Source organism: Alligator mississippiensis, chromosome 2, assembly GCF_030867095.1.
Source record: "Alligator mississippiensis isolate rAllMis1 chromosome 2, rAllMis1, whole genome shotgun sequence".
NCBI lineage: Eukaryota > Metazoa > Chordata > Crocodylia > Alligatoridae > Alligator > Alligator mississippiensis.
Window position 1 is genome coordinate 268,412,838 of NC_081825.1, and position 16,643 is coordinate 268,429,480.

Sequence of the window (16,643 nt, forward strand, 5' to 3'; positions counted from 1 at the left end):
TTTCAGCGCTCGTGGCCCTTGGGTCAGGTCCCAGAGGACTGGAAAAGGGCCAATGTAGTCCCTATTTTCAAGAAGGGGAGGAAGGAGGATCCAAGTAATTATAGGCCAGTTAGTCTCACCTCCATCCTTGGAAAGGTCTTTCAAGAGATTATGAAGGATCATATTTGTGAGAGTCCAGCAGAAAAATTAATGCAACAGGGAAAACACCATGGATTCATAGCAGGTAGATCATGCCTGAACAATCTGGTTTTGTTTTATGACAGGGTCACAAGACACTTAAATGCAGGAGTAGAGGTGGATGTTGTTTTCTTGGATTTTAGAAAGGCCTTTGATATGGTATCTCATCCCATTCTCATAAATAAATTAAGAGGCTGTGAGTTTAAGGATTGCCATGAATTGTGAATCCATAATCAGAAAGTTGTCCTTTATGGTGTATTAAAGACTATCCCAAATATTATAAAAATGACTCCATTTTAGGCTTAGAACTCACCTTGAAATGTGACTGTGATGGGTACAGTACAATGCAGAGGCATAATTGCAGGCTTTGTGCCCTGGGGAAAACCTCTCTTGAAAGTGATGGGAGGAGAGGGGTTTCCACTGAGACCTGGAGGGGAGGAATGCAAGGGGAAGTCACGGAGAGGGAGACTTACCTGCTCTGAGGACTCAAAAGTCATGTGCTGCTGCTGTGGCAACAACATCAGCAATGGCAGCATGGTCTGCCTGCCCCAGGTGTTGTTGTTACAGCAGTAGCGTGGTGTCCCCCTACTTGGATGCTACTATGACAGCAGCAATAGAGAACTACTGCCATTTCCATAGCAGAGAGACTCTAAGGTTTACCATTCTGGCAGCTCCCACTAAGTTAGGGCCTGGGGCTGGAGTCCCACTCACCCACCTCAAGTTACATACTAATTCAATACTCTGGCAAACAAAAGTTTAATAAGATCAGGGCATTGTTTAGTTTTGTTTAAACAGTTGCATCTCATCCCATTCTCATAAATAAATTAAGAGGCTGTGATATAGATATTTACATGGTCAGGTGGGTGGCAAATTGGTTTAGCGGTCCCACCCAGAGAGTGGTAGTAGACAGGTCGGTATCAACATGGAAGGATGTGGGTAGTGGGGTCCTCCGGGGTATGGTCCTTGGACCTGTACTCTTCAATATCTTAATCAGTGACTTGGATGTTGGTGTGAAGTGTACCTTCTCCAAGTTTGCAGATGATACTAAATTGCGGGGTGAAGTGAACACTCCAGAAGTTAGGGAACGATTGCAGGCAGACCTGGACAGGTTTGAAAAGTGGGCTGTACACAATAGGATGCAGTTCAACAGGGACAAGTGCAGAGTGCTGCACCTAGGGTCCAAAAATATCGAGCACACCTACTGGCTGGGAAGTGACCCTCTCAGCAGTACAGAAGTAGAAAGGGATCTCGGAGTCATAGTGGATTCCAAGATGAATACGAGTCATTAGTGTAATGAAACCATCAGCAAAGCTAACCACATTTTATCACACATCAGCAGATGCATGATGAATAGAACCAAGGAAGTGATACTTCCCCTCTGTGCGGCATTGGTCAGACCACTGTTGGAGTACTGCCTCCAGTTTTGAGCACCATACTTCAAGAAGGATATTGAGAGACTTGAGAGGGTCCAGAGGGGGGCCACTCATATGGTTAGAGGCTTAAGGACAATATGAGGAGAAACTGAGGGACCTGGACCTCTTCAGCCTCCACAAGAGAAGGCTGAGAGGTGATCTTGTGGCCACCTACAAATTCATTAGGGGGACACAGCAAGGGATCGGAGATGCTGTGTTCACCAGGGCGCCTCCTGGGGTAACAAGGAACAATGCTCACAAACTGACAGAGAGCAGATTTAGGCAAGATATTAGGAAAAACTTCATTATGGTAAGGGTGCCAAAATTTGGAATGGGCTTCAAGGGAAGGTAGCGCTCTCCCCTAACTTGGGGGTCTTTAAGAGAAGGTTGGATAGACATCTGGTTGGGGTCATCTGACCCTAACAGTCTTTCCTGCCTAGGCAGGGGTCGGACTTGATAATCTGTTGAGGTCCCTTCCAACCCTAGCATCTATGAATCTATGAATCTATGAGTCGTGGGAAGAAGAAGCATGACAGGCAGAGGCCAGACAACATGTTCAGGCAGTGGCAGCAGCACAGGGACTGAGGAGATATCCTCAAGGAATGGCTATTGGGCAGCCCTTGGGTGTGATTTTCTGTCAGGATATATTGCTGACAACACCACCTAGGAGTGCTTTGTTCTTTATCTTGGTTTTAGATTCATAGATTCATAGAGTTGGAAAGGACCTCAGTGGGCCATCTAGTCTGATCCCCTGCCTCTGGCAGGCAAGAAAAGAGTCACCAACCCTGGGGTCATGTGATCCCAGCCAGGTCCTCCCCCCCAAAGATGGGGTGAGCACCACCTCCTTTGGAAGCCCATTCTAGATTGGTTATGTTAAAATAAATTCATTTACACTTTAAATCTGTGTCTGTCTGCAGGGGTGTGCAGTGTTAGGGACAGAGGACAGAAGGGAAGATGGTCAGAGGAAGGAAATTTGGACTGGGCTAGGGGTTTTCTGCTTGCAGATTGTGAGTTATTTGGGGGAGAGGGCATTACACATCATCACCTACATCTGAATGAGCACCCACCCCCCATGTGGGTGAAAAGATTAACTAGCTTTTGGCGAGCTGGGGGGAGGGGATGGGGGGAGAAGGGAACCAAGTCGATCAGCCAGCCACATTTTGAAAAACATTCGAAAAACATTTATAAAACAATTCACAACACACCTCCAAAAGCCGTATGTGGCACTACACAAACAGGTTAACAGTGTACCTGGTTAGGAAACAGGAGGGCTCCAATTAGAGCCCCCAGTGGAAACTGTATAAAGATCAATGAGCTCAGGAATGCTGGGAAATGTAGTCCAAAAAAAACAGAAAGAAAAAGAAGTCAGAAGAGCTTGCCACCACCAACACTGATGACAGCAATCGCCAATCAACTGGGCAGCAACAGACACCCACCCACCCACCCGCCTCTCTAAACCCTGAATATTTTAGGATATCATAGCAGTTATCATAGCAGCTATAGTAAATGAAAGAAGAAAACATATCTTTGTAACATGGTGGTATGGGAACGGAAAGGAATGGGAGGGGAGGATTCAAGTGACTTGTCTTTGGGATTGGAATGGGGTCTTTGGGATTGTGTACTGCTGGAGAGAGATCAGACCAACCGAGCATAGGCATGTGCAAGTGACAAGGATTTTGGGATGACCATGCCCATGCCCAGGGGAGACTCCCAGTGAGAGTCAGGACTGCCCAGTGAGAGTCTAGGGGCAGGGACTGGGAAGCCCAGGTGGTTTACATGTGCCTCCTGCCGTAATACATTAGGAAAGACATTACAGGGGATAAATTGCTTTTCGACTCCCCCTACTGAAATCTGCAGGGAATGACACATGAGGCTTAACCTGCTCAGAAGTGCTGTTCATGTGAACACGAACGTTGTGTTGTGCAAACAAAAATGCACCGCACCAAAAAAAGCTGCATTAAAATTTTCAGACGCACTACATTAATGCCTGTGTCATCTACACATGCCCAAGGAATACTAGGAAAACCATTTAGGAGGACTGAATTTCTTGGATAAGTGTAGGTGAATGATAAGTTGCACCATTATATTAGGTAAAAAAGGATTCAAACTAAAATCCTGGCATTTAATTGAACTCCTATGAACTTTGTAACTCAGATCTAGCTTGCATTTAAAGTTTGCCAAGATAAAGTTCCTGACTTTACTGGAGCCATGCATGAAGTGTAAGGAGATCTATCCTCTGGAACACATTACATGGAAATTCCTTCTTATATAAAATAACGTTACCTGAATGCAAAGAGGAGAAGTAGCGTAGCAAAAAAATAGAGAACTGCATGAAATAAGTCTACAGCAAGTTGAGCAAAGTATGAATTAGACTTTTGTGTTTCCTTCCTCTATCCAGATAGGAGGAGAAACCATCCAATTACCAACTCAAGTTCAACTGACTTCTAGACTAGTCTGAGAAGGAGCTGTGGTACACAATGATGTGTTCTGAGTCACTAGGAATTGCTGATTATGAAGTGAAGAAGAAGAATACCCAGGACTGTAACAAAGCTGGGAGCAGAAAGGGCTCTCTGTCCTTTTTTGAACAAGTGAGATCTCTGAAAGAAGCTGTTTAATAGCACTAAATGATAATAAGAAGAGGGAGGGAGCCAAGGCAGAAAGGTTAGGCAGAGCTATGAGGCAGATGAGAACTGGGAAATTAAAATGAGGTATGAAAAAAACCCTTAAGCAAAAAAAAAACAAGCAAAAAACAGAAAAGTATAGATCCATAAAACAAACAAATAAAACACCAAGCAAAGACAGGAAACAGGCCTTGGGAGATCTGTAGAAAGCTTTTCTAAAATGAGAGAATAAAGACTCCTGAGACTGGCTCTTACTAGTATTACATTTTTTTTTTACTAATCAAAAAGGGACAAGCTGGCAGGTAAAGCTATAAAAATTAGCATGTACTTCTGAAGTGTGAACCTGGAACAGTTCCTCAGCTGGTTTAATTCAGTATTGTTCTGTGAGCCAACTTGAACTCTTATCTATAATTTGGGAGAATATTCTTATAGTTGGCATATCTGCAGAGTATAACAGGACAATCTACCAGCTGTTGGGCTCTTCAAAGACCTTTCAAGTCAGACACAGGCCTTCTGAGTGAGGGTTGCCTAGAACCTGAGTCTCCTGTATTCTGGTAAAGTGCTTAAACCCCTTAGGTATTCAGGCTAAAACATGGGAGGGCCTTAATTCTTCTCTTTTTCTTCTGGGTAGAATTTAGTGACTTAGACAAATATACAATAGTATTTCTGCCCAGCCAGTGTGTACCTACTGAGCATTTTCATTAGCAGTAGGGATGTTTATGTATTCACACTGCCCAAGTAATAGAATCACAAACTGTACATGAGTGACAAAAAGACCACTTATGCTGCTAGAAAATTGCCATTTGGATGCATAAAGTGAAATAGAATTTTGCCCCTACAGTTTCAGGGAAAATAGTGCTTACCTTTGATTTTTTTATACAATCACACCTCCAAATGTCTCCAAACTTTGGCAAACCATAGCACACACACTGATCAGCCAGAAAGGTGATTGGTAAGGGATAAAGAGACTTTTATCTTTAAGTCTCTCATTTGAACCTGACTCTGACAGTGAATAAAATAGCTGTGGGCTAACCTACTGATTAATAAGAATAATTGCTCACCACCATCATTTTATCACAGCAAATTATGCAGAAATCTATTTATATATATTTTTACTGGAAAGTCAACAGATTACCATTTATTTAACAATAAATATAATTCAGAAGCACTTAAGCATTAAATTAACAGATTAAATTGTAGACACATTAGACACAGACAGAGTCACATTTAAAAATGCCTGTAACAAGTTTTCGATTCATAGGTGCTAGGTTTGGAAGGGACCTTATTGGATCATCGAGTCTGACCCCCTGCCCTATGCAGGAAAAATTGCTGGGGTCAGATGATGCCAGCCAGATGCCTATCCAGCCTTCTCGTAAAGGCCCTCAAGGTAGGGGACACCTCCATCACCCACAAGGTAGGGGATACCCTTGGAAGCCCATTCCAAATTCTGGCCACCCTTACTGTGAAGAAGTTCTTCCTGATGTCCAGCCGAAATCTGCTCTCTGTCAGTTTGTGACCATTGTTCCTCATTACCCCAGGAGGTACCCTGGTGAACAGAGCATCTCCGATTCCTTGTTGCCCCCCCCACACCAATGAATTTGTTGGCAGCCACGAGATCACCTCTCAGCCTTCTTTTTCGGAGGCTGAGGAGATCCAAGACCCCTAGTCTCTCCTCATAGGGCTTGGCCTGCAAACCCTTAACCATATGAGTGTCCCTTCTCTGGACTCTCTCTAGGTTATACACATCCTTCTTAAAGTACAGCACCCAAAACTAAATTCAGTACTCCAACTGAGGTCTGACCAATGCCCCATAGAGGGGAAGTATCACCTCCTTGGATCTATTTGCCATGCATCTGCTGAAGCATGACAAAGTGCGGTTAGCTTTGCTAATGATTTTGTCATACTGATGATTCATGTTCATCTTGGAGTCCGCTATGACTCTGAGATCCCTTTCCACTTCTGTGCTGCTGAGAGGGTCATTCCCCAGCTGGTAAGTGTGCTGGATATTTTTACGCCCTAGGTGCAGCACTTTGCATTTGTCCTCGTTGAACTGTATCCTATTGTGTTCAGTCCACTCTTCCAACCTGTCTAGGTCTGCCTACAGTCGTTCCCTACCCTCTGGTGCGTTCTCTTCACCCCACAATTTAGTATCATTCACAAACTTGGAGACAGTACACCTCACTCCCACATCAAAGTCAGTTATGAAGACATTGAAGAGTACAGATTCAAGGACTGAGCCCTGCAGGACCCCACTGCTCACATCCTTCCAGGTTGATACCGACCCGTCCACCACTAGTCTCTGGGCACATCCCCCAAGTCAATTTGCCACCCACCGGACTCTGTAAACATTTATATCACAGCCTTTTAATTTATTTATGAGACTAGGGTGAGATACTGTATTGAAGGCCTTCCTAAAATCCAAGTGAACAATATCCACTTCTACTCCTGCATCTAGGTGTTTTGTGACCCTGTCATAAAAAGAAACCAGATTGGTCAGGCATGATTTACCTGCTACAAACCCATGCTGTTTTCCCTGCTGCATTATTTTTCCTGCTGGACTCTCACAAATATGAGCCTTGATAATTTTTTCAAAGACTTTTCCAAGGATAGACATGAGACTGACTGGCCCATAATTGCTCAGATCCTCCTTCCTCTCTTTCTTGAAAATAGGGACCACATTGGCTCTTTTCTAGTCCTACAGGACCTGACCCAAGGGTCATGAGTGCTAAAACAGCTGTGCCAGTGGTTCTGTTATGACACTGGCCAATTCCTTCAGTACCCTCAGAATCAGCTTATCCGGGCCTGCTGATTTAAACACATCCAGTCCATCGAAGTGACTCTGCACCAAGTGAGCATCAGCAGTTGGTGGGCTGGTGTTCCTCTGATGCCCATCTAAGAACCCATTCAGAGACTTGTCTTGACCCCTATTCAGGAACACTGAGGCAAAAAACTCATTGAAAGCTCAGCTTTGTTCCCACAGTCTGTCACTAACTGCTCCTGCTTGTTCAGTAGGGGTCCCATGCTGCCCTGCACCTTTCTTTTACTCCTTACATACCTAGAAAATGACTTTTTGTTGTCTTCTTATTTCTGTTACCAGCCTCAGCTCTGTGACTGCTATGGCCCTTCTAACTGACTCCCTGCAAATGTGGGTCAAGCAGGTAACTTGACCTGCACTTCTTCTTGGTAATTTCCCCCTGCTTCCACTGCCTATAGGCCAATGTTGTTTTTGCCCTTAGGGTTTATCTTCATTTCTTTGTTTAGCCAAGGAGTTTTTTTGACCCCTTTGCCCCCTTTCCCTCACAATGGGCTAGTCTCCCTCTGTGCCTAAATGATCGCTTCCTTTAGGAATGACCACCCTTCCTGGACTCCCATCTCACCAATACTCTTATCCTGCAGTGTGTCATTGACTAAACTCCTGAGCACACTGAAGTTAGCCGTCTTAAAGTCAAGCACTTCCACCCTGCTAGTTATCATACCTTATGCCGTATGATGAATTCTAATAATTGATGGTCACTCTCTCCAAGGTAACCACAGATCTGCAGCTCCCCCACCAGGTCCTCCCTTGTAGCCAACACCAAGTCCAATAAGGCATTCCTCCTAGTAGAACCTCCTGCATTAGGTGGAGGTCCTGTACACAGTTTAAGAACCTTCGTGAACAGTTGGATTTGGCTGACTGCTCCTCCCAGCTGATGTTCAGGTAGTTTAGGTCCCCCATGACAACCACATCCCTAGACTGTACGGCCTCTGAGAGCTGCCTTGAGAATTCCCGGTCTAGCTCCTCCACTTGATGCTGCAGTTTGTAGTAGACCCCCACCACCAAGTCCCTTTCCCCCTGATCTCCATGTATCCTAACCCACAATAACTCAGCTTTCTCCTCCTCTGATTCCATTTTGATTAGGGTAGATACATAATGCTCCTTTACATAGAGAGCACTCCCCCCCCCCACACTTTCTTCCCTACTCTGTCTCATCTGTACAACCTATAGCCCTCCATTTGTACTGCCCAGTTGTGGGTAGGGTCCCACCAGCTTTACGTTAGCCCCACTAAATCAAAGTTATTGTTTGCAAGCAGGAGTGTGAGTTCTTCCTACTTGTTCCCCATGCTCCTAGCATTTGTATAAAGGCACTTGAGCTCTCCGAATGGTGTCTTTCGTGTCCCCCCATTCTGATGACCAATGGACCCCTTAGTACTTACCTGGGATGTTCTGCTGCATGTCTTATAGATTGTAGGTTTTAGATTTTCATCTCCTGCATCCCCATCCTCCATCTAACCTAGTTTAAAGCCTGACGTAGGAGATCAGCCAACCTGTTAGAGAAGAGACTTTTATCTTTTGCAGAGAGATGGAGACCATCTTGTTCAGTACTAAGCTGCTCCATACGGACCCTAGTGAAATCCTGGAGGGAACCAATAGGAGATCTCCCATCTAATTCAGTAGACATATGATGTCACACCATGACTCTTCATGGAAAAGGACTCTTAAATGTTATGGCTTTGGTTACAGGTTTTGCCACTGTATTTTCTTTAATAATTACCCACAAGCAAAGAACAGGTTGCAAGACTTTATTTCATTAGTCCATTCATGCTAACACAGGGACCTACTGACCTGCCTTTATACAGCTGGCAAGCTAAGTAATTACATATTTTTATATATATGTTATAAGCAATTATATGTTTAGTTCCTTGGAAACAGACCCAGGCAACAGGTTTAAGAAAAAGTATTCATATATCCACTAATGGTTTTCTTTTTGTTTGCATTTTCTGCATAAATGATTCTTTTTTATTTATTCTTCTCCCCCTTTTATCGCATACAGTTATTGAAGAGTGAGGTTGTAGAAACAAGATCATAAAGAACCTGAATATTTTTTTATTGTCATTGTCTAATTTCTATTGTAATACTGTAAGAAGCCTTTGTTCCTTTCCAACTGCCTCTGTAGAATGTTACATTTCTACAATTATTTTCATGTTTTAGAGTAGTCCTATGAAGAAGATTATAGGTGATTTAAATCAGTGCCACTGAAAAGAGTTGAAATGAAGGGCTGTGCAAGGGCAGTAATATTTGAACTAACAAATAGGCAGAAAGGAGTATAAATAGAGACACAGGGCATAGATTTAAGCTATATTGAGTAGTTAGGTTGAAGAAAGATAGTTGGCTCTAAGCCACTTCTTTGCTTCAGTCCTAGGGATGAGGATGGCAAATTTATCTCACTCCCAGGGCAGGTGCCAGGAGCTATGGGACTACTCTATTTATGCTAATTGGAAGAGTCTTCTAGGGAGTGCTCTGGTATAGAATCAACAAAAACACGTCCAGGTTCAACTACCTTTGCCCTCCGAACATTTGTGTTATGTTTTAAGTTCTACACCAGAGGAATGGGTTGTGGATATGGGGGTGATGTGGAAGTGACAGGACCACCTGAGGGGCTCCCATCTTACAGCCTTGTAAGGGTCAGAGATGCCAGGGGGATGAGCAGAGTAAGAGAAGCCTTGATGAGACAGGGACCCTTAGGGGCTGTCACAAGGGACTATGGCTGAGTGACCTGGAGCCCAAGAGGGCAATGCCAGTCATTGAGGGTGAGATAAGAGACTGAAACCTGAGAAGGAAAAACCAGAGGGTTGAAGGGCCTGGACCCTAAGAGAGTGGGATCATGTCTGGGAAGCAGGAGCCAAGGTCTGGGGCACTAGACTTTGGCTGAGGGGCACAGCCTGAGTGAGAAGGCCTTTGGTTATTTCTGACACCCTGGGGCTGGCAGAATCACTCCTGCAGCGATCCTCTGGCTCCAGTAGTTTCCTGTTTCCCTGAGGCAGGGGGTGTGGCATGCACAGAAGGGGGCGCTACTATGCAGAACCACCCACCTCCCTATGCCAGGCCCAAAACCATGCTTCAAGAGTCTCCCTCGGGGAGCCTACAACCGACTGTCCCACTTTCTGGAGAACACCCGCAAACCTGGGGTAATGCTGCCACCACTCGGGCACTGATCTCTGGTAGGGCTCTGTGCAGCCCATGGCATACAGACCCTGCAAACCTTGGGGGTGCTTTGCCCACACTAATGTTTCTGGGTGCTTCTTCCAGCCCAAAGCATCCAAAAATAGCATCAGGTAACTGAGGGAAAATAAAAAGACAAACTCTGTTGGCCAAGCTGGGAGCTTCCTCTCTCTCTACCCACAGTAGCACAGCAAGGCCTGCTGTAACCTGATACCTTTATTGATTAGAGAGGGGGTAAAATGAGGAAGTCAGAAGACACTTTGAGCAAACATAAGCAGTGTGAGTCCTTTATAGGAAATTGGACACAGTAATCCTTTTAAGACACAACTAGCCTAAACATAATTCCTAACTCCTGACCAGTTTTCAGGGTTTTACTTACAGAAAATCTCAGGGGGATGCTACTTGTGGTATTCCAAAATACACACTGCCAGGAAGAGAGTGCTTTCCCCTCCCACTAGGAATTTATCTGGCCAGGTCACCTGGCTGACCAGCCTGAACCAAAAAGAAAGCAAGGAGAGAGAGAGGGGGGTCACCTGGTCAGACCCAGTTTAGGGGCAAAGAAAGGGGGGGTTTCTTCATAGGGGGAACACCCCTACAATGATCCTTCAGCCCTGGATGTTTCCCCACACCCCACTGGGGTGGGAAGATCACTACAGCGAGGGGGTTCCTTCAGCCCTGGGGATGCATAAACCACCCAAGCAGCTGGGAGCCCTTCAACTGGGGTGAATGGGGCTCCCAGATGTAGGAGTCTGCTTCTTGCCAGTGAAGGGGGAGCTAAGGATCGGGCTCCCCTGAACCAGCAATAAGACCCGATGGGATCTAATGTGCAATCCTGCAACCATGCCTCCTGTCATGTACATGTAGAGTGGCCCAACACTACAAGTGCCTGCTAACATTGCATGTTACATATTTACTTTTGAACATTTCACACTGCAACTTGAGGTGGTATAATACAGGGAATTTGGGATGAGTCTCTGAAATCATTCCAAATTTCATGGGCTAGCTTCTAGCCTTCCTAAGAGTGTTTTGCACTGTTCTGGTAATTCCAAGGAGCTATAATGAAAAGTGAGTAAATCCAGACTCTCTGGGAAAGAAAAAAAAATTGAATCTTCAACACTGTTGGCAATCTGAAGGGAAAAGGCTTTTTTGTGATGTTTTTGGCACTTATAGTTTTGGCTGTGTCCAAAGACTAGAAAAGAAAGGAAGAAGAAATCCAAATATCTCATAAAATTATTAAATGTTCAATTGAGTTTTGTTGAGGGAAAGTCTCGAAATGGAATAGCTGATTTCCTTGAACTATTCTATATCTCTGCTGTATATAACAGAGGTGTCCAATATTTTGTCTCCTAAGAGCAAATACGTTACTATGCAAATACCAGGTGCCATGATTTAGTGTTGAAACAGGTTCTGTAACCTGCTATTCTTCATTTGAGCCATGCAGATAGTTTAAGGGAACAGAAATCACCCTGAGATTTCCTAGTGCAGGGGTTTCATGAGTTTCAGCTCATTAACATGTTTTTCCTTCATTCCTATATTTCTTGGTGTAGAAGGTGTGGTGAGAGTACGCAAAAAAATGGTCTGATACATGATGTACTCCTGGGATCCCCAGTTGATGTATGATTCTTTGAGAAGCTTTGCCAGCTGATGCAACCACCCAATTTGTACTAACCTGTGCTAACAAAAAGAATCAGAAAGCCATAGCAGTCTTCTTTCTAGCCTGCCCCAGGTGAGAAAAGGGAAATATCTTTTGATCAGTGCTCCCATAGCTTTGAGCATAACCAGTCAGTCATTCTTCTGCTCTATTTCTACTGGATTTTTCAAAACTTGGCATGTAAGCAGCCATAACTATGCTTCTCCTTCCTCTGAAATGAAGCAGATGGCCATTGGAAGACCTATTGAATATGTGCCAGAGAAGGCATGGCAACTATTCAGAGCTCTCTGCAGACACCAGAGCTGGTCCTGGGGACATAGGAAAAATGCTGACTGGCAAATGCAAAGAAACCCCTTCTTTCTCTCAGAGCAAGGACCTCAATTTAAGCACAATAAAGTACATCCCTGGGATCTTAGAACATATATTCAAATACAGATTTTCTTCTTAACAGTTATCTAAGAGATCCTCAGAGCCTCAAAACAGCAGGTCAAACACATTGACAATAGAAATTGTAAATACATATCAGAGCCAATTCAGCTGTCTGCTGATTAGGGATTGTTTCTTATAGAACATTTCAAGTGCTTTGTCCACAACAGTATAAGTATCTGAGCTTCCATGACTTACCTTTCTGGGAACCTGGTCTGAATAATGTTTATGAGCTCAATTGTATATATGTATCTTTCTAATTCATGTCCAGTACATATAACCCTAGCAAACATACAATCTGCCAAAAATAGTGAAATACATGTATTTTTAACCTGCAACACAACAACATGAGCCCTGAGCAAGAGTTGTAGCAAGTATTTCATCAAAGCAGCTGCAAATTGTAGAGATGACCCTAAATGGACCTTTTTCTGCACCTTATACCTCCCCATTGGGTATATTTATTGTTTTTGGACTTTCTCTTGAGAATTACTTTTAAGTTAGTTATTCTTGACCATACTGCTATTTAATCCTGGGAGGGAAGGGAAAGGAAAACAGTTTATAAGGTTCTCAGTGACCTTGAAAGCAGAAACAGCTGTCAAGGTCATGTTCAGCCTGTTGACTGAGTTCAGCAGGGATCTTTCAGGCTGACCAATTTTGCCCTTGCTAAAGGTGACACTTTATTCAATGGTATTCCAAAAAAAAAAAAGTGGGTAGGCAATTTAGCCTTTCATGTACAAAAAGGGAAATGTATATATATACAGATAACTGTGTGTGGAAGTATAGGGTGAGAGGTGTATACTGATTCCAATGACAGGCTAGTTAGACTCTTTAGTTTATATTATATTTCATGTAATTGTCTTGAAAAGTCATGTGGTAGTCAGCCATGAAGTATTCAATTTTATTACCAATTTTTGATTGGGTGACAATAAGACTACTTCACTTTCTGATGCACAGCTTGAGTGCGCACACAATAAGGAGACAAGCTTTGTGAAAAAAGCCCTTTGGGGTTCCTCATTTTGTTCTTTTTTGGACTTTCCTAACAAAATTGCTGATCTTTTTTTGTACAAATCCAACATTTTTCAACCCATGAGTTTTGCAAACTCAAACTGGGCAGCATTGTTTCTAGTAATTACGTTTTTTTGAGGTTGGACATTATTATGACTGTTGATATTTGGTGAGCCATAACAGAATACACTGCATGCTTTTGTTTGCTTTATTGGCACTGAAGTTCATTTGTTTTAAGTGTTATTTATACCAGAGAAGTAAAGAAAGTTGAGGAAGAAGGTAATATTTCCTACTGGTTACCGTTTGCAGCAATGTAAAGTGCTGATAAATTCCTGTCTAAACTTCTGAAACCTTATATGGCTTGGCCCAGTTCTGCTGTGTTGGGGGAAGAGAAACTACATTTGTTCAGTGGTCATTCAAGGAGATGAAAATCAAGGAACCAGTTCCAGTGGTGATCTTTGTGCAGCAGTGTGCAGTGGTCAGTTGGGAGAAGGACAGGGGAAGATGGAGAAGAGGTAGATCCTGTACACATCCTCCAGTTCTGCCTGTCACAGTTACTGAATGGACTGTACCTTTGACCTCTTCTGTCACCTCAGCTCTGTTCTTGTGTCATCTACATTTCCTCCCACGTAAGAAATATATGTTCTCATCTCCTCTCATCAGACTCATTTTCATTGGCAAGAAACTATTCCCACAGATATTTTTGTCCATTTGTTTCTAGAAAAATGGCTGTTCAAAGGTCAGTGACACAATCTGTTCAACCCCTGCCTTTCTCTGGTTGTATATAATATCTTTTCCCTCAACGTTTCCTCAGCATTTTTCTCTTCACAGTTGGCAAACTGTTTGGGATAGACTGTTTCATATAAAACTTCACAGCAGTTTGCACATTCAAAGCCATCTCCTTACTTAGGGCAAATCTAATGTCTTCCCTGAGTGATGTTGAGTTAATAGCTTTACAGCAGAGAATTGGTCTTTAAATATAGCACATAGACATAACAACCATTTACCACTGAGGTCGATGGCTTACTGTTTAGCCCTGGGCATGGCCTTATAAGCTTTCAAAAAAAAAAAAAAAAAGATAATCTATAATGTATTTTAAACTTGTCAAACTTGTTAATCTATAATGTATTTTAAACTTGTTATACTCAGTATACAAGTAAATGGTTCAGCATAGAACAACATAAAAGAAGTGTAAGCTAACCAGAGAAAGTACATGGTTAAACAGCTAAACTTTTTATTCTCTCCATACTGATTTTTCCCCCCATTGTACAAGAGCAATAGTTTTTGATCAGCTAATTTATTTTGTACTGAAATGGCATCTCTGCTGTGAAAGTGTCACCTTTCTTCAAAATTTCATATTTCTCTCATGAAATCTATGATATAAATGCTGCAACCACTGAAATGCGACTCTGATCAATAGGTCACAGCTCTTTATCTGCTCCTTTATACTTTCAAGGTTGGATTACTGCAGGCCTCCCAATCACTCTGTACAGCCTGGGTCTTGCACAGATTTTAGCAGCTAAAGTTTCATGAGTTTTATAAATGTATCCCACTCACATGGGAACCACAACATAGACTGCTCATCAAATTGATTTTAAACCACATAGTACTGCCAGTGACAAATACCAATTGCCATCTGCAGGCAGTTCAAAGGGTTAGGGAAAATGCTATGATGAGTCTCAATGAAACTCCTAGTGGACAGTTCTGATAGTATGGGTATTAGCTTGAGACTCAGCCCCTGTCTATGTTAGCCAAGTTAAATCTTCTATTTTTCTACATACTCTCTTTGTTACCTTAGGAAAATCACTTAAGGAAAAAATCTGCTTTAGTGCTAAGATATTAAGAAGATATTTATTCAGAGTCTTGGAATCTAGATCATTAAATAATGTTCTACTTTATCTTGTGCAATGGCCTGAATTGTTCTAAGATGTTTACTTTTCTTGCACATCTAGATTTTTGCCCAAGACAATTAAGTTTGCCATTATGAGAACACCCAGAAGCTATTCAAAACTACCCCAGATGTGTCCAATGGTATGTACAATATACTGTGATTCAGTTTCAGTGTGGAGGCTCAAAAATTCCAAACAAAAACCCAGAAATGTAGTTGATTACAAACCATATATAGCAGCTAATTTAGTATTGGTGCCTACAGTTACCCCATAGCATACTAGTTAAGCACCTACCCAGGCTGTGGGTCAAAGGTCTAAGCCCACCTCTCACGTGTATTTGAACCCCAGTGTCCTACATGAGAGGATAAGCTCTTAACCAGCAGGCTACAGACTAGGCTATACTGAATGCTAATGCCTCTTGAGAATGAGAGAAAGAGAATAAGCCAAAAGGACCCTGATGCACAGCCCAAGGAGCTGGACACTGCATTGCTAGAGAATAAGCCCTTACTTCCAATGCTGTTTGTGCATTTTTATTTACACAGTCATTGGAAAAAGAAGAGAGATAAAGAGAAAATATCAAGCTTTTTTCAAGTAGTGTTTTACCCACTTGAAATTGCCTTCTTTTGGGGCAGGGGGCGGAATAGATACTGTCCTTTTTGGAAAAAATGTCTAGTGGAACTACTATTTCATGCAGGAAAGGCTTATTGGAAGACTTGCCCAGAATCCCTAATAGAAAGGAATGAATACATGCTTTTGGAAAAAGGAAAAGATAACTTAGTATATTGTTAGTTGTAAATATATAACTATACTTGTGGACTTTATTTTTTTTTCTGAAAGGTAAGTTGGAAGACTTTCCTTTCAGAAAAAAAAAAAACCAAAAACCAAAACCCACAAGTGTAGTCATAATTCTCCAGATATTTGTCAGTAGTTTGAGTTACCTTATGAGACACTGAACTATTCTCTCCAAATATCAAATTATGCTGAATTCTCACTTCTCCCATGACCCCTTTCATCATATATCTACCCATTAATATCTATGTCACTCGGCTTCCATCAATAAAATGCGGGACAACAACACTGCCCAACCTCCAAAGAACATTGTGGCAATAAAAATGTTAAAGTTTGAGAGTTTTGGGGATAATTTAGTAATGGGGGCCACAGAAGCATACAGTAAAGACAGGTGTCCACATCACAAACCAAACAATAATTTAGAGTACTAAACAAGTATGCCAGCATTCTTAATGGTGAAGTCAATACTTTAAAGGGCATGATGGAGCTCTGAGAGGGTGGGGTGAGGAAACTGCACACATTCCACAGGCAGGGAGAAGTGCAGAGATCATAAAGAAATATTTTGCTTTCTTGTGCATAATTTCAAAGAAAAAATGAAAATGAGTATTTTAAGTATTGAGATATGTTCCTTTAAAAAGAAGTTCAAAAAGTTATTATTCAACAATGTGATTTTTTGTTGAAAAGGGATATTTT